This window comes from Rutidosis leptorrhynchoides, chromosome 5, assembly GCF_046630445.1.
Source record: "Rutidosis leptorrhynchoides isolate AG116_Rl617_1_P2 chromosome 5, CSIRO_AGI_Rlap_v1, whole genome shotgun sequence".
Taxonomy (NCBI): Eukaryota; Viridiplantae; Streptophyta; class Magnoliopsida; order Asterales; family Asteraceae; genus Rutidosis; species Rutidosis leptorrhynchoides.
This window is the reverse complement of record NC_092337.1, coordinates 125,224,660-125,243,264: the sequence shown is the minus strand read 5'-3', so window position 1 is coordinate 125,243,264 and position 18,605 is coordinate 125,224,660. Positions and strand designations below refer to the sequence as shown.

At 37.1% G+C, this 18,605-nt stretch overlaps 1 pseudogene; it reads left to right on the top strand.

Moving 5' to 3' along the window:
* The window catches only part of LOC139848998 (presequence protease 1, chloroplastic/mitochondrial-like), an 83,738-nt pseudogene that overhangs the window by 13,205 nt on the left and 51,928 nt on the right, over positions 1–18,605 (top strand).

The following is an 18,605-nucleotide window of genomic DNA, read 5'->3' as shown; positions in this document are numbered from 1 at the left end:
CAGTTATTTGTACAAAAATATGTGATATATGTTTTGAATAACTTGGAGAATTTTCCCACACTTGGCTTTTATTTTCCTTTTTATTGTCCTCTATTCCATTTTAAATGAATTTTAACATTTTGGTTTGTTTCTCAATTTATGTCCTTTCCGAGGTTACAATAATTTCGGTGTTAAAACCTAGTTTTATCGTTCATAAATATGTATAAACATGATTTTGAGTTCATTTAATTGAAAATTTTGAAAAATTTTACTAAAATTTGGTAGTCAGTATATAAGACTAGGGCTGTTCTTTATTATCAGAGAGCACTAGATTCTAATACAACTACTGCTTTACTAGTATTTTTAATGGTAACCCAGTGTTTAAGATAAAAATTTTAAAATCCGAAAGAATTTAACCCCTTCCCACACTTAAGATCTTGCAATGCCCTCATTTGCAAGAAATCAGTAACAATTTAAATTATTGAGGGTGATTTGTGTGAAAATGATTAAATTACCAAAGTTTCCAAATATATTGGCGTTTGTTTGCTGAATGATAAATGGTGCACATCATTTGTTCATTCCGTCTTGTTGTTATTTCACATATATTTTGCATCTTGTCGTCAAAATTAGTTGCTTTTGCTGAACTTAATGCCAGTCTTTGAAAATGCGTTGTTTTACCCTGTTGTGTACATAAGATAAACTGCAAACATATATACATATTTTTGAAGGTTGGTATATTACTCCACATTCAAAAATTATTAAAATCTAAGAATAAAAGTTAGAAAATTATAAAAACTATTACAATATTAACATAAGTATTAAACGTATCAACATTACAAATTACAAAATAAATAAAACTAAGTAGACTAGGGATGATACTGATACCAATAGGGGTTCCATACATAACCATAGGTGCTATAGAATGCTTCGGCTGGGTTATATGTAGGATACGGTGGTTGCATCTCTATAGACCAGGGAGGGAATATGGGTTTTGGAGTAGGAATATAGTTTCTACCTATATGTTGGCAATGAGCTATGATTTGGTTTTGATGAACTTTCCAATCTTCAAATGCTCTCTGTCTAGCATTTTCGTACTCCTGTGAAGCTATAAACCTTTGCATTTCTTGCATTTCATTTCCCCCTCCTACATTACCTTGCTGTTGGTTTCTCTCAACCTGTGGATGTCTACCATGGTATTGTACTGCGGCGTTATTTCGCCTCTTCAAAACTTTCGCACCATGGTATACATTTAAACCTATTGTATCGCGGGGTTCTGGTTCTTCGACTAATAATTCCCCCCGACTTATATCCACACCGAGATATTCAGCAATCAAAGTAATAAAAATACCACCTCCTATTATGCTATGCGGTCTCATTCCCCTAACCATAGCTGATAAATAATAACCCACACAATAAGGTATACTTACAGCGCTTTGTGGGTCTCGAATACACATATGGTAAAACAAATCCTGTTCATTTACCTTTTCCTTGTTCTTACCTCTTTGTGTAATCGAATTAGCTAAAAACCTATGAGTTACTCTTAATTCAGCTCTATCTATATCCAAATAAGAGTAATTTCCCCCTTTGAATCGGTGATGGCTTGTCATTTGACTCCATACACCATGTGTATCAAAATTTTCATCTATCTTTCTACCATTTAGTATCAACCCTCTACAATCGGCAGATGCTAACTCCTCAGGCGTATATATACGTAAAGCCTGAGCCATGTCTAGTAAAGACATGTGGCGCATCGAACCTCCTAACAAAAATCTAATAAAAGATCGATCGGTTAAACTAGCTACCCGATCATTTAATTCTATACTACACAATAATTCTTCACACCATACTTTATATACAGGTCTACGCATGGTGAATAAACGTACCCAGTCGTTAAAAGTAGAATTACCATACCTCTGTGCAAGTAATTCCCTAATTGGCCCGACCAATTCTACAGCTTCTAATGGTCCCCATTCTATGACCCTAGGTACCTCAACAACTTTAGAATGAAGAGTATACAAACCCCTTTGGTATTTTGGATAATCTATCCAAAGTCTGTCAAATCTCAGGTTCGGGTGCAAATCTTCCAAGTGCATATCAGAAAATGTCATGACTGGATGAGGTATATCTTGCTTGTAGTAGTTATCCACCTCCTGTTGTTCCGCATTCTCAGCAGGAGCATTGCGAGCTTGGGATGAAGATTCACCCCTTTCAGTCTGCAAAACACATCAAACACAATTTTTGTGCATCCAAATATGCATTAGTGTCAGCAAAATCATCAATCAAAATAATTACAATGACATGATCAATTTATATCAAACTTAAGCTCATTTTCATATTTTCATCAAATCTACACTTTTTCAAATAAGCATATACGAAAATGTTCGCCAAGTTCATAAGCATTTAACTCAAATAACATGTCAAAATAATCATTACTAGCAATTAAACAAGTTTCAAATGGCATTATCTTTCAAAAATCAAGTTCATGAATTTTTAGACTTGAAAAAGTCCACTTTAATTCTCAAAATCATGTTTAGGCTCAAAGTTTGGATCATTTAACTACCTAAACATGTTACACTACTTAATTTAGCAACAATTCATGACAAAAATCGGCCATAACTTATTTATATCAAAAAGCCCCAAATTTGCTCAAGAACACAAACCCTAGATTTGTAACACCCTAGGCAAATCCCACATCGCCCACGAACATGAGTGATCATGGGATTATAAGGTAATACTCACGCTTAAATGACACAACGCGTTTTGGGATCACAGGCTGAGTATAAGTGCGAGTACGTTGTGGTTAAGCGTGCTCGGGCGAGAGCACTACCAGGATGGGTGACCTCCTGGGAAAGTGCTTCTCGTGTGTGGTCGCCAAGAAAAAGCCGTGCGCCTGCGGGCAAAGCGGACAATATTGTAGTCATGTTAAGCTGGGGTGTTACAGAATGGTATCAGAGCCACTCATGTGCCGTTGGGGGTGGTGGGGCAAACCTCATCGAGGACGATGAGTCCCTAAGGGGGGGTGAATGTAACACCCTAGGCAAATCCCACATCGCCCACGAACATGAGTGATCATGGGATTATAAGGTAATACTCACGCTTAAATGACACAACGCGTTTTGGGATCACAGGCTGAGTATAAGTGCGAGTACGTTGTGGTTAAGCGTGCTCGGGCGAGAGCACTACCAGGATGGGTGACCTCCTGGGAAAGTGCTTCTCGTGTGTGGTCGTCCAGAAAAAGCCGTGCGCCTGCGGGCAAAGCGGACAATATTGTGGTCATGTTAAGCTGGGGTGTTACAAGATTACTCAAAATTTGAAGTTTAAGGCTTCTAATCATGTTAAATAGCATCAATCTAGGTTATACAAGCATCATACATAAACAATTTAAGCATAATTACACTAAAAAGCATCAAAATCAAATTGGGAAAAAAATTGCTCAAGAACACTAATTTTCGGATTAAATAGTGTTTAGATGTAGAAATTTACCGTTTTTCTTGAGTAATTCCTTGATAGCATCCTTTTCAACATGATTTTAGTAAAAGATTTGATGATTAACGGTTAAAAATTGTGATTTTGGGGGTGTTTTCTCGTGTATTTTCGGGTTTTTGCGGCTGTTCTTCGCAGTATTTGGTGTGTGGGTTTTTCAACTGATCAGTTCTGCGTTTTTATTTTTTTCTGATTTTTGGTCCCTCCGCGAGTCGCGGTATATTACCCTTCAAACTCCGCGACTCGCGGAGTTTGTTTTTTTTTTTATAACATCTTATACTAATTAAAACAATTAAGTAATTAATTTTAAAATTTTGTTTCCCTTGTTATTTAGGACGAGGTCGTTTCAGATCGATGTCCTAGTCCGTCCTTCGACAAAATTTTAAAATTTGTCTTTTTGTAGCGATTGTTTTAAAAGCTAAGATTTTTGGGGTTTTTTTTAATGTTTTTGACATACTTTAATTCAATAAGATTAAAAATAATGATAATAAAAGTTCTCGTCCCTCCCTCGGGTAAAGCAATTTCGGTTCAAAGACCTAGTCTTCAACTCACGACGAATTTTAAAAATCATATTTTTAACTTAATTAGATAAAGTAAATTTTTGTTTTTAAATTCACACAACTTAAATATAAAATTCAAAATTAATATTAAAAATTCACACCAAACTTAAAATTTGAAATGCATAAAAATAAAATTCATATTTTAAAAATTCACACCAAACTTAATTTAAAAATTCATATTATAAATTCACACCAAACTTATATTAATTTTTCAAATATTTACAATTTTAAATATATTGTTTTTATAAAGTTTACAATATTAATTTAAGATTTATATATTAATTTTAAAAACATGGTAAAAATAAAATTAAAAATCTTTTTGGCTTTTTATCCCACTTTAATCAATCAAATATTATCAAAAATATGCGCCCCTCTTTTCGGTAAAGTAATTTCGGTTCCAAGACCTAATTTAACTCATGACGAATTTTTGAAATATTTTGGGTTGATTGTTTAAAGATATTTATACCTTAAGAATAAACGTTAAATTTCGCAGTGATGTAATAAATTTTTGAATGATATCAATAATTTCGGTCGCCAAACCTAATTTTATTCAATACCAATTTAATACTTTATAGCGAACAAATTAGCGTTTATTATCAAAAGGTTAAAAATAAAAAAAAATAAAAAAAAAACTGTACAAACATACCTGTGAAATAGATTTCTTAGTTATATGATCTATCCCATTCATAAGATAGTCGGTTTAATTGGTTTTCCATGGCTACATAGGCGTAACCTCGAGCATTCAGTGTCTTTTCTTCTAAACATATGAACGGTCCGTCTCTGCATAAAGTAACAAATTCGGTATTTGAATAGGTTTGATTATTTGAACATTTACCTCCATGTGACCATTTTCCGCATTTGTGACATCTTTCTAGGTGTCGTGCTCTTCTTTTCGCTGCGGATTTTGATTTTCCTTTACCAAATTGTAACTTATTATCTTCGCATCTGGATTCTTTTCTAACTCCGTCCAATCTTTCTCTGATTACTGATACTATTTCACTCGGTAGTGTGTCATTATTACGTTTAGTGATCAAAGCGTGTAGCATTAGACCATGGTTTAGTTCATAGGCAGTCTTCATTTTGTAAAAACCTAAAAAAAATAAAAATTCAGAATGGGGGGAGAAGACTAGTTCTTTAGGGTCTGCTAGGGAAAGACCATTCAGGTTCCATTTTCGAGAACTACACGAAAACAGACAATCTAACTCTAACAGAAATACATATTATCCTTTAAAGACTTGATTCTCCCCACACTTAGTTAGCTATGGTGTCGAAATTGTGATTAACTTCGTTGTCGACTTCCATCGGGCTATCTATGTAGTGTTTAACTCTGTGATCATTAACTTTAAATTCAATCCCATTTGAATTTATCAATTCTACTGTTCCGTATGGAAAAACTCTTTTAACTATGAATGGTCCAGACCATCTTGATTTCAATTTTCCAGGAAATAGCTTGAATCGTGAATTGAAAAGAAGAACTATGTCTCCTTCTTTAAATTCTTTTGAACTTCTTTCCTTATAGATTAACGAATTATCGTATGCTTCATGTCTTAATTCTTCTAATTCGTTTAGTTGACTTAACCGTAGACGTCCGGCTTCATGTAAATCAAGATTACATGTCTTCAAAGCCCAAAATGCTTTGTGTTCAATTTCTACTGGAAGATGACATGCTTTTCCATAAACAAGTCTAAAAGGTGTGGTTCCAATTGGAGTTTTGTAGGCTGTTCTAAAAGCCCAGAGTGCATCCTCCAATTTAATGGACCATTCCTTCGGATTTGATCCTACGGTTTTCTCTAGAATACGTTTTAAAGCTCGGTTGGTATTTTCAACTTGTCCACTTGTTTGTGGATGATATGCGGTGGAGATTTTATGAGTTACTCCATATCTTTTAAGAACTTTCTCAAGTTGATTATTACAGAAATGAGTACCCCGATCACTTATTAAAGCTTTCGGTGTTCCAAACCTTGCAAAAAGACGTTTTAAAAAGTTGACTACAACTCGTGCATCGTTAGTTGGGAGAGCTTGTGCTTCCGCCCATTTAGATACATAATCAATGGCTACGAGTATATATAGATTATTATGAGATTTTAGAAATGGACCCATAAAGTCAATACCCCAAATGTCAAATACTTCACATACTTGGATGACATTTTGTGGCATTTCATCACGTTGACTTATTTTTCCGGCCCTTTGACAAGCATCACAGGATTTGCAAAGAAGGTGTGCGTCTTTGTAAATTGTAGGCCAATAGAATCCAGCATCATAAACTTTTCTTGCTGTTAGTTGAGGCCCATAATGCCCTCCTGTTGGTCCTGTGTGACAATGGTTTAATATTTTACTAGCTTCATCTCCAAATACATATCGGCGTATTATTCCATCGGGACAACTTTTAAACAGATGTGGATCTTCCCAAAAATAGTGTTTTATATCACTGAAGAATTTCTTCCGTCTTTGGTACAATAATCCTTTTTCAAGGAATCCACAAACTAAGTAGTTTGCATAGTCTGCAAACCATGGAATTTCTTTATAATCTATCTTCAATAGATATTCATCAAGAAAGTTGTCTTGTATGGCCGATTCATTTAGAACTTCTAACTCAGGATTTTCAAGACGAGAAAGATGATCAGCGGTGAGATTTTCTGCTCCTCTTTTATCTTGGATTTCAATATCAAACTCTTGTAAGAGTAAGATCCAACGGATTAATCTTGGTTTAGCATCTTGTTTCGAAAATAGGTATCTAAGAGCAGAATGGTCAGTATAGACCACCGTTTTTGCTAGAACGAGATATGATCGAAATTTGTCAAAAGCAAAGACAATAGCAAGGAGTTCTTTTTCAGTAGTTGTATAGTTCGTTTGTGCTCCTTGTAACGTTTTACTAGCATAATATATAGGTTGAAATCGTTTTTCAATCCTTTGTCCTAAAACGGCTCCCATTGCAAAATCACTTGCATCGCACATTAGTTCAAATGGTAGATTCCAATTTGGTGTTATCATGATCGGCGCATTAGTGAGTTTCTCTTTAAGAATATTAAAAGATTTGATACACTCATCTGAAACGATGAATGGAGCATCCTTTTCTAGGAGTTTATTCATAGGAGTGGCAATTTTAGAAAAATCTTTTATGAAACGTCGGTAAAAACTGGCATGTCCTAGAAAACTCCTAACTCCTCTAACATTGGTGGGATGTGGAAGTTTAGCAATTACATCTACTTTAGCTCTATCCACTTCAATTCCTTTTTTTGAAATTTTATGACCAAGAACGATGCCTTCTTTAACCATAAAATGGCATTTCTCCCAATTAAGAACTAGATTTGATTGTTCGCATCTAATAAGCATTCGTTCAAGATTAGCTAGACATGTTTCAAATGTATCACCGAAGACTGAAAAGTCATCCATGAAAACTTCCATGCATTCTTCTATCATGTCATGAAAAATCTCCATCATACACCTTTGAAAGGTTGCAGGGGCGTTACAAAGTCCAAATGGCATGCGTTTGTAAGCAAAAGTACCATAAGGGCACGTGAATGTGGTTTTCTCTTGATCTTCGGGTGCTATTGGAATTTGAAAATATCCGGAAAATCCATCTAGAAAACAATAGTAACTATTTCCGGCTAATCTTTCCAACATTTGATCTATGAAAGGTAAGGGAAAGTGATCTTTTCTGGTGGCGTCATTTAATTTTCTATAATCAATACATACACGCCATCCTGTTACAGTCCTAGTAGGAATAAGCTCATTTTTCTCATTTGTAATGACAGTCATGCCACCCTTCTTAGGTACGCATTGAACTGGGCTTACCCATGGACTATCAGAGATTGGATAAATTAAACCTGCATCTAGCAGTTTAATAATCTCTTTCTTAACTACATCTTGCATATTAGGATTTAGTCTTCGTTGGCGTTGTACATAAGTTTTATGACCTTCTTCCATAAGGATTTTATGTGTGCAATACGAAGGACTTATTCCTTTAATATCATGAATCTTCCATGCAATGGCTGGTTTATGAGCTTTCAACACAGAAATGAGTTGTGATTTCTCATTTTCAGTAAGAGAAGACGATATTATTACAGGTAATTCAGATTCACCATGTAAATAAGCGTATTCCAAATGGTTTGGAAGTGGCTTTAACTCTAATTTCGGAGGTTCTTCTATCGATGATTTGTATCGATATCTGTCTTCTTCTTTTAGCATTTGAATTTCTTCTGTTGTTGGTTCATATCCATTAGCTATAAGTGTAGCTAACATTTCAGCTTCATCAATTGGTTCATTACCTTCTCCTAAAGAACATTCTCCCGTTCCTTGTAATTCTGGAAATTCTTCTAATAATTCTGCATGTGCATCTATGGTTTGAATATAATAACATGTATCATCTGCAGATTGCGGTTGTTGCATTGCTCTATCAACTGAAAAGGTAACACTCTCATCCTCTCTACTTAGGGTCAATTTCTTACCGAACACGTCTATCATTGCTTTAGCCGTGTTTAAGAATGGTCTTCCTAATATGAGAGGAACTTGAGAATCTTTTTCCATGTCCAGAACAACAAAATCTACTGGAAATACTAAAGTACCAACTTTAACTAGCATGTTCTCCATTATCCCTCTAGGATATTTTATTGATCTATCAGCTAGTTGTATGCTTATTCTGGTTGGTTTCAATTCTCCAAGGTCTAGTTTAGTGTATAGTGAATACGGCATTAGATTTATACTAGCACCTAAGTCTGCCAATGCTTCTATTGAACTAAGACTACCCAGAAAACATGGAATTGTGAAACTTCCTGGATCAGATAATTTTTCTGGTATCTTATTCAACAGCACTGCTGAACAATTAGCATTCATGGTAACAGCCGAGAGTTCTTCCATTTTCTTTCTATTTGAGATTAGATCTTTCAAGAATTTAGCATATCTAGGCATTCCTGAAATCACATCAATGAAAGGAAGATTTACATTTATCTGTTTAAACATATCCAAGAATTTGGATTGCTCGGCTTCAAGTTTCTCTTTCTTCATTTTACTCGGGTAAGAAAGTGGTGGTTGGTATGGTTTAACATAAGGTTTAGCCTTAACTGTGTTATCTTCATTAACCTTCTCAACTACCGGTTCTTTTTCCTTATCTTGATCAGGTTGTGGTTCTTGTGGAGTATGAATAGCTTCATCAGAAGTTACAGGTATTTCAGGTGGTTTAAGTGTTGTACCACTTCTTGTGGTAATGGCTTTAGCTGTTTCATTCCGGGGGTTAGCATTTGTATCACTAGGTAGACTTCCCGGTTTTCTTTCACCTATTAACCTTGCTAGGTTACTTATTTCTTGTTCCAGATTTTGAATAGAAGCTTGTTGATTTCTAAATGCTTGAGCATTTTGTTCATTAGTTTGTTTCTGAGATGTGAAAAACTGCGTTTGAGTTTCAACTAGCTTCGTCATCATATCTTCTAAATTCGGCTTTTTATCATCGGTTTGTTGTGGTGGTTTGTTTTGAAAATTAGGTCTTTGCTGATTGTAAGTATTGTTGGATACTTGTTGATTGCTAGGACCTTGTTGGCTGTTGTATGGAATATTTCGGTTATAATTCTGGTTTTGATTGTAAATCGGTCTTGGCGGTTGATAATTATTCTGATAATTATTTCCAGGCCTTTGGTTTATGTATGAAATATTCTCTCTTTGTTCCATTGTTAATTCAATACTGAGACAATCTTTTGTCAAATGTGGTCCTCCACACTGCTCACAACTAATTCGTATTGAGTGAATATCTTTAGTCATCTTTTCCATTCGTCTCTCGACAGCATCTATCTTTGCGGAAATGGAATCTAAGTCATGGCTAGAATCGGCTCTAGCTGCTTTAGATGATCTAACGATATCTTTTTCTTGGTGCCACTCATGTGAGTGGGAAGCAGTGTTATCAATAATTTTGTAAGCATCAGTTTCGGTTTTCTTCATAATAGAACCACCAGCTGCTATATCTATATCTTTCCTTGTAGTGATGTCGCATCCTTGGTAGAATATTTGTACTATTTGACAGGTGTCTAAACCATGTTGCGGACATCCTCTTAATAACTTTCCAAATCTTGTCCACGCCTCATATAGAGTTTCATTTGGCTTCTGTGTGAACGTAACAATTTCTGCTTGAAGTCTTACGGCTTTAGATGCAGGAAAGAATTGTTTAAGAAATTTTTCAACTAAAACGTCCCATGTATCAATCGCCCCTTCAGGTAACGATTCCAACCAATCTTTGTGTAGCGACCCGACCAAATCGTCATTGACGGCGCCGCTACTTAGGTCCCGTTGCGTGGTCATAGTCCCTATATGAGACGCGTTTGACCAAAATTATGTCGCATTCATTTGAAACGTGCATGACTTGCAAAGTTTAGTTCACCAAACGGATCGACAACAAGTTTAAGTTTACAAAAGTAGTAAAGTACAAATGAAATATCTTGCGACATAATTAGTTTAAAATCACGGTTGCTATAAATAGCGTAAGTATGTAAACAATATGTTTGAATCCAAAGGTGCTATCACTAGCGTATGCATGTATGTATGCTTGACTCCAAGCAAGAAATCAGAGTGTATGCATGTATGCTTGACCCCAAGCAAGTATGAATGTACGCGGAAGCAGGTATCAAATAGCCATGTATGAACCTGAGAAACATATAGAAAACTGTCAACGAAAAACGTTGGTGAAATCATAGGTGTATTAGTAAATGTTATATTTTGAACCACAAGATTTAGTATTTCCATAAATTGATCATCCAAAAGTTGCATTCCAAAAGTTGGTTCGCGAGCACCCAATTATCAAAGCTTAACATTCCTTCCATTGTATACCCCATCACTTAGTGCTAGAACAAACACTGATTCTCGAAAATATATTTCATCCGTAGACGGTAGCGAACCGTCAAAGATGAGGGTTGTCAACCCATATGGCCATATAACATAAGTTCTCGCTTACACCCGGCAAGTGTAACTAATGATAATCGAATTGAGGATTTTTGTTCTAAACTCGCTGTAGAATGTTTGTTTTCCTTGTACTTGTGTTCAAAGTATAAAAGTAAGTAGTACAAAATGTAACAAAGTATATGTTTCTCAGCCCACAATTTAAAAGTATAAAAAGTTGTTGAAAAGGTGGGACTATGATCTCACCTCGAGTGCACGAGTATAAAAGTACTTCACAAAGTAACGTATGCATGAAAGTTGCTTAGCCTTGACCTAAACAAGTAAGTTATATCAATTAACCGGTTACGACACAAGGTCGGGTGAAATGTGTTCAATTAGTCCTATGGCTCGTTACGACTCGATTAAGTATAGCATGTGAATCACGTTGTCAAGTTTCATACAAGAAACAAGTATAAAAGCATGTTAGAATGATTGTATAAAAGTTTGGTTAAGTTTGACTAAAAGTCAAACTTGGTCAAAGTCAACGAAAAAGTCAACACGTTCGGGTCGGGTCCCAAACTATTTTTCTAAGCTTAGAAGTCATATATGAGCATGTTGGCCAAGTTACATGTTAATCGGAGGTGCGTAGCATAGTTGGAATTAAACGAAAAAGTGCAAAGTTGGTCAGCCCCTGAACAAGGCAAATGTCGCGCCGCGGCCAGGCCTGTCGCGCCGCGACAATGGCCGTGGCCTGGTCCCAGGCCTGTTTCACTTGTTCAAGGCTTGATAAAATTTCAAACAAGCGCAAAACTCAAACCGTAAACAATTAGAAAGCGTATCTTATACCGTTGGAAAGCTCTTTTAACAAGGAACACAACTAAACATGTTTCATCAAACAAAAACAACATTTTCCATAACCGATTTCTCGTCAAGTGATCGTTTAAAAGTCCATTTTCAAAGTTTCAAGTTCATCAATTGCATTTTAAGTTTCGGGAATCCAATTTACACATACGATATGCCGTTTCGAAGGTAATTAAGCATACATTACAACTAATCACTAACAATTAACATTCCATGGCATTCAAGCATCAAAAGTTCATGTCAAGAACTATCAAACCCTAGTCAAACATCACAAAATCAATATTCATGTTTTTGAAGTTTTCTTAATCAACCTACGCATCAAAACGAAGCTAGTGATACTAGTAACACAATTAAAACATGCACTTTAACAATCTAACAACATTAACTCATCCAAAATCAAGGATTAAGCAAACCCATTTCAAGTTCATGCTAGTTACTCCAAAAACAACAAATCGAGCAAACCAAACATATATTCATGTTAGACTTGAGCCATAGACACTAACTAACACCATTTCAAATCAAAAACACGAATTTAGAGAAATCTAGAGTTTTAGAAATGTTACCCAAACGAGATGAAGTTGGTATCAAATTGTAGAGGATGAAGAGAGGATTCCAAATATGTAATTTGTTTTGTTGTAAGCCTCCTAGATCGAATTTAGATGATGAATGATTGAATTGGGTGTTGTGTGTGTGTGTGTTCTTGCTAGAGAGAAAGAGAGATGAGGGAGATGGATGGAAATGGATGGAGGAGGTGAAGTGGTTGACTAGTTGACCTAGTCACCACTTTGCCCACTTGTCAACTTAAGTCCCTCATGTTTGTAGTCGGGTGCGGGAATTAACCAAACGAATATTTTTAAAACGCTCGAGTAAACGGGTGATGTCAAAATTAAATAGCGGAAATATAATGAACGTTACTCACGGAAACTATTAATTTAAATACGAAAGATTTTGTTTAAAAAAAAAGACGGTGTTAAAATTAAATTTAACGGAAAAACACGGGATGTTACATTATCCACACCTCAAAAGAAATTTCGTCCCGAAATTTAGTTGGAAGTAGTAGTCGTTGAATCTTCCTCGAGATCTTGTGTTGCCAATTCTACGAATGAGGGAGAAGTACGTTCTAAGGTATTTCAACGAATTTTGACGGTCGGGATCATGTGTTGTTTTTAGGTTTGGCTTCACGATTTATGGTTTCAACCGGTCCTCCTAGGAAGTGAGGGTTATCATCGATAGTGAGTTCATCAAAGGAGATAACAAGTTCTCGTTTCGCAAAACACGTCTTTGAGTTGATATATCGAATGTAGGATAAACGGAGACCCAAAATGAGTCGGAAAAGTCTAAACGGCTAGCGACGGGTCCAAAACACCCCAAGAATTTAAAGGATCAAAATATCGCGGATTTAGCTTCCTACGTTTCCAGAAACGGATTGCACCTTTCCAAGGTGCGACTCTTAACGTGACGCGGTTTCCCACGTGGAATTTGAAATGTTTACGTCTAACATCGGCGTAGCTCTTGGTGATTACGAGTCGCGTAGGGTTTTACCCGAATATGAATAAATTTTCTCGGTTGCTCATGAATAACCTCGGCCCCGGTGAATTGATCATCGTTTACTTGGTTCGACAAAGGAGAATGACGTTTCCGGTCACATGTGGTTTCAAAAGGAGTGACGTTAAAACTCGAATGAAAATCATTGTAGTACGAGGATTCGGTTTAAGGAAAATACTTTTCTCAAGTAAATTTGAAGTTGGTAATACAAACTTGTATTATGGTTTCCAAGGTTTAAATCGCATGTTTGTTCGGTCCGTCGGGTTGTGGATGGTACGCGGTACTCATGTCTAAACGCGGTCCCGAGGCTTTTTGTAAGGTACTCCAAAATCTAGAAGTGAAACGAGGATCTCGATCCGAAACGGAGTACATTCCGTAAGGTATATTTGAACAAGTCCGTTAGGACTCGAAAACGTTAGTTAGAACAAGTTTCTCAAGAAATTCGCGTCGCGGAAGATTTATCGGTTTCCCAAAAACGTTCGTCAGGACTATTCACCCTCGCGGCGAATACTTGTTTGACGTGAAGAGTCGCTCTCCATTGAGAATTTAGAATAAGGACCTCCTGAACCGAAAGTACGTACGGGTGATGCAAGAGAAGTTTCCGCCCCGATGTGAGCATAACGAGCAAATTGTAGTTAGTCAATAAGACTGCGCGAGGACGAGCTAGTATACCCGTGTGACATACGGTTGAAGTCGAATGGAATCGGTAATTCATTCGGAAGCATAAATATAATTTGACAATAATTGAAGGTGTGTCCCCGGTATGGTTGTTATAAATATTCTCGGAGTTTTCGGATGTCCAAACCTGAAAAGATGAAGTCATGTACATGGCACATGGTGGTGTTTAGGTTGATCGAGTCTAACCACCATCACGCGTCACTTGAACTTTGGTATGTCTTACCGTAATATAACCACGTTGATCGAGTGTCGTTATATTACGCTAACTCATACCTCCATTCCCACATCACTCTATAGATTCAAGTTCGTGTAATCGTGAAGTTTAAAATAAACAAGTGTAACGACGTCCCTAACGTGACTCGTATTGAATCGAAAGAATTAGTGCAACTATAAAGAAGCGTTCCCCGAGGGAAGTGTATAAATGATTGTTCACGGCAATGTGGTTCGAGTCAGACAATAAGGTATTCAGGTATGAAAAGAGTAACGAGTCATGATAGCGAGTAGTACGCAACCGTAGCGATAAATAGTGATGACGATACTCATCTAGAGTAGTGACAGTGACTTTACAATATTCATGGATAGTAAGATGAGACGGGGGAAATAACAACCAAGGAGTCAGAGTTCCCGAACTAAAGTGGCAGGATACGAGTTCGTATAATGAAGGTTGGGTACCATTAAAAAGTTTTCCTAAGAATGATTCAAGTATAATGCACAAGTAGTCAAGTAAGTGCTATCTATAGCAAATGTATGTCAGAATGCAAATGCTAACTATCCGGTTGTAGTCTAGACTCACTAATGCGTCCTAACGACTCTGTTAGACACACTAATGCACGTCCTAGTTCCCTACAACCAACGCTCTGATACCATCTGTAGCGACCCGACCAAATCGTCATTGACGGCGCCGCTACTTAGGTCCCGTTGCGTGGTCATAGTCCCTATATGAGACGCGTTTGACCAAAATTATGTCGCATTCATTTGAAACGTGCATGACTTGCAAAGTTTAGTTCACCAAACGGATCGACAACAAGTTTAAGTTTACAAAAGTAGTAAAGTACAAATGAAATATCTTGCGACATAATTAGTTTAAAATCACGGTTGCTATAAATAGCGTAAGTATGTAAACAATATGTTTGAATCCAAAGGTGCTATCACTAGCGTATGCATGTATGTATGCTTGACTCCAAGCAAGAAATCAGAGTGTATGCATGTATGCTTGACCCCAAGCATGTAACACCCCAGCTTAACATGACCACAATATTGTCCGCTTTGCCCGCAGGCGCACGGCTTTTTCTTGGCGACCACACACGAGAAGCACTTTCCCAGGAGGTCACCCATCCTGGTAGTGCTCTCGCCCGAGCACGCTTAACCATAACGTACTCGCACTTCTACTCAGCCTGTGATCCCAAAACGCGTTGTGTCATTTAAGCGTGAGTATTACCTTATAATCCCATGATCACTCATGTCCGTGGGCGATGTGGGATTTGCCTAGGGTGTTACATTCACCCCCCCCCCCTTAGGGACTCATCGTCCTCGATGAGGTTTGCCCCACCACCCCCAACATCACATGAGTGGCTCTGATACCATTCTGTAACACCCCAGCTTAACATGACCACAATATTGTCCGCTTTGCCCGCAGGCGCACGGCTTTTTCTTGGCGACCACACACGAGAAGCACTTTCCCAGGAGGTCACCCATCCTGGTAGTGCTCTCGCCCGAGCACGCTTAACCATAACGTACTCGCACTTCTACTCAGCCTGTGATCCCAAAACGCGTTGTGTCATTTAAGCGTGAGTATTACCTTATAATCCCATGATCACTCATGTCCGTGGGCGATGTGGGATTTGCCTAGGGTGTTACAAAGCAAGTATGAATGTACGCGGAAGCAGGTATCAAATAGCCATGTATGAACCTGAGAAACATATAGAAAACTGTCAACGAAAAACGTTGGTGAAATCATAGGTGTATTAGTAAATGTTATATTTTGAACCACAAGATTTAGTATTTCCATAAATTGATCATCCAAAAGTTGCATTCCAAAAGTTGGTTCGCGAGCACCCAATTATCAAAGCTTAACATTCCTTCCATTGTATACCCCATCACTTAGTGCTAGAACAAACACTGATTCTCGAAAATATATTTCATCCGTAGACGGTAGCGAACCGTCAAAGATGAGGGTTGTCAACCCATATGGCCATATAACATAAGTTCTCGCTTACACCCGGCAAGTGTAACTAATGATAATCGAATTGAGGATTTTTGTTCTAAACTCGCTGTAGAATGTTTGTTTTCCTTGTACTTGTGTTCAAAGTATAAAAGTAAGTAGTACAAAATGTAACAAAGTATATGTTTCTCAGCCCACAATTTAAAAGTATAAAAAGTTGTTGAAAAGGTGGGACTATGATCTCACCTCGAGTGCACGAGTATAAAAGTACTTCACAAAGTAACGTATGCATGAAAGTTGCTTAGCCTTGACCTAAACAAGTAAGTTATATCAATTAACCGGTTACGACACAAGGTCGGGTGAAATGTGTTCAATTAGTCCTATGGCTCGTTACGACTCGATTAAGTATAGCATGTGAATCACGTTGTCAAGTTTCATACAAGAAACAAGTATAAAAGCATGTTAGAATGATTGTATAAAAGTTTGGTTAAGTTTGACTAAAAGTCAAACTTGGTCAAAGTCAACGAAAAAGTCAACACGTTCGGGTCGGGTCCCAAACTATTTTTCTAAGCTTAGAAGTCATATATGAGCATGTTGGCCAAGTTACATGTTAATCGGAGGTGCGTAGCATAGTTGGAATTAAACGAAAAAGTGCAAAGTTGGTCAGCCCCTGAACAAGGCAAATGTCGCGCCGCGGCCAGGCCTGTCGCGCCGCGACAATGGCCGTGGCCTGGTCCCAGGCCTGTTTCACTTGTTCAAGGCTTGATAAAATTTCAAACAAGCGCAAAACTCAAACCGTAAACAATTAGAAAGCGTATCTTATACCGTTGGAAAGCTCTTTTAACAAGGAACACAACTAAACATGTTTCATCAAACAAAAACAACATTTTCCATAACCGATTTCTCGTCAAGTGATCGTTTAAAAGTCCATTTTCAAAGTTTCAAGTTCATCAATTGCATTTTAAGTTTCGGGAATCCAATTTACACATACGATATGCCGTTTCGAAGGTAATTAAGCATACATTACAACTAATCACTAAAAATTAACATTCCATGGCATTCAAGCATCAAAAGTTCATGTCAAGAACTATCAAACCCTAGTCAAACATCACAAAATCAATATTCATGTTTTTGAAGTTTTCTTAATCAACCTACGCATCAAAACGAAGCTAGTGATACTAGTAACACAATTAAAACATGCACTTTAACAATCTAACAACATTAACTCATCCAAAATCAAGGATTAAGCAAACCCATTTCAAGTTCATGCTAGTTACTCCAAAAACAACAAATCGAGCAAACCAAACATATATTCATGTTAGACTTGAGCCATAGACACTAACTAACACCATTTCAAATCAAAAACACGAATTTAGAGAAATCTAGAGTTTTAGAAATGTTACCCAAACGAGATGAAGTTGGTATCAAATTGTAGAGGATGAAGAGAGGATTCCAAATATGTAATTTGTTTTGTTGTAAGCCTCCTAGATCGAATTTAGATGATGAATGATTGAATTGGGTGTTGTGTGTGTGTGTTCTTGCTAGAGAGAAAGAGAGATGAGGGAGATGGATGGAAATGGATGGAGGAGGTGAAGTGGTTGACTAGTTGACCTAGTCACCACTTTGCCCACTTGTCAACTTAAGTCCCTCATGTTTGTAGTCGGGTGCGGGAATTAACCAAACGAATATTTTTAAAACGCTCGAGTAAACGGGTGATGTCAAAATTAAATAGCGGAAATATAATGAACGTTACTCACGGAAACTATTAATTTAAATACGAAAGATTTTGTTTAAAAAAAAAGACGGTGTTAAAATTAAATTTAACGGAAAAACACGGGATGTTACACTTTGGCTTCTCCCTTTAAAGTCCAGGGAAATAACATGAGATATATCTGTTCATCCTCCACTTCTCGGATTTTAAATAGTGTGCAGATCCTATTAAAGGTACGTAGATGTTCATTTGGATCTTCCTTCGGTGCACCACTAAATTGACATTGATTAGTCACCATGCGTAGAATTTGTCCTTTGATTTCATAATCTGGCGCATTAATGTCTGGATGAGTAATTGCGTGACCTTGGCCAGTGCGTTTAGCTCTCATTCGGTCTTCCATACTTAAAGGTTCCAGATTCTCCATAATTGAATTTGTTGAATCGAAATCACTAGAGGATTCTGATCTAATGGTTCGTTCCTCAACAATCTCTGTTTGAATGATTGGTGGTTCCGGAGGAAAGTTTAGTGGTTCAGGATCTACGAATCGTCCCTGAATATTCTCCGGATTCTCAATTGTGAGGTCGGGTTCAAAAAATGGATTATCGGAAATTTGAACTGGAGTACTTGGTCGACTGGATGACGATTCTAAAGAAAAATCAACGGCGGTAATATTTGCTAAATGTCTTGATCTAGTTACAGGTGGTGAACGTACAAAAGGTGGTGAACGTCTTGCTCGGTGCATTCACTGAATATCCTATTAGTTTTTAAA